The sequence below is a fragment of the Eulemur rufifrons genome, chromosome 14 (assembly GCF_041146395.1).
Source record: "Eulemur rufifrons isolate Redbay chromosome 14, OSU_ERuf_1, whole genome shotgun sequence".
Taxonomy (NCBI): domain Eukaryota; kingdom Metazoa; phylum Chordata; class Mammalia; order Primates; family Lemuridae; genus Eulemur; species Eulemur rufifrons.
This window is the reverse complement of record NC_090996.1, coordinates 18438330-18439171: the sequence shown is the minus strand read 5'-3', so window position 1 is coordinate 18439171 and position 842 is coordinate 18438330. Positions and strand designations below refer to the sequence as shown.

The 842-nt window shown below is 31.4% G+C and overlaps 1 pseudogene; it reads left to right on the top strand.

Annotated features, from left to right (window-relative positions):
- Nucleotides 1–327: 327 nt before the first annotated feature.
- On the top strand, nt 328–425 carry LOC138394895 (small nucleolar RNA U3; annotated as a pseudogene).
- The last annotated feature ends 417 nt before the right edge of the window (nt 426–842 follow it).

The window sequence follows — 842 nt, the reverse complement described above, 5'->3', positions numbered from 1 at the left end:
TAATAGAACGAATGAAAAACACCCACATGATCATCTTAATGTATGCAGAAAAGCATTTGACAAAATTGGACACCTTTTCACTATAAATCACTCAGCAAACTAGGAATAAAAGGGAATTCCCTCAACATGATAAAGGTTGTCTGTATGGCCTTTGTCATAGCAAAATCCACAGCTAATGTCATACTCAGTGGGTGAGAGACTGAAAACTTTCCCCCTGAGGTCAAGAGCAAGGATGCCAATTTCACCACTGCTATTCAACATCGTACTAAAAGTTTTAACCAGAAAAATTGAGAAAAAGAAAAGGCATCCAAATTAGAAGGAATAAGTAGGACTATACTTTCAGGGGTCATTTCTATAGTTTATTACTAGAGAAGTTTCTCTGAATGTGTGTTTAAAAAAAAACAACAACAAAAAAAGGAAGAAGTAAAAGTACCTCTATTTACAGATGACACGATCCTATATGTAGAAAATTCTAAAGAATCCGCAAAGAAATTATTAGGGCTAACAAATTCAGCAACGTGACAAGGTACCAGATCAACATACAAAAATTATGTTTCTATTATATATACCAGCAATAAATAATCCCAAAAGGAAATTAAGAAAACAATTCCATTTATAATAGCATTAAAAAGAATCAAATACTTAGGAATAGATTTAACTAAGGATATAAAAGATTTGTACACTGAATACTATAAAAGATTGCTAAAAAAAATTAAAGAAGACCTAAATAAATTTAAGAATATTCCATGTTCATGTAATGGAAGATTTAACATCATTAAGATGGCAATACTCCTCAAAGCAGTTTGTAGATTTAATGTAATCCCTATCAAAATTCTGGTGGC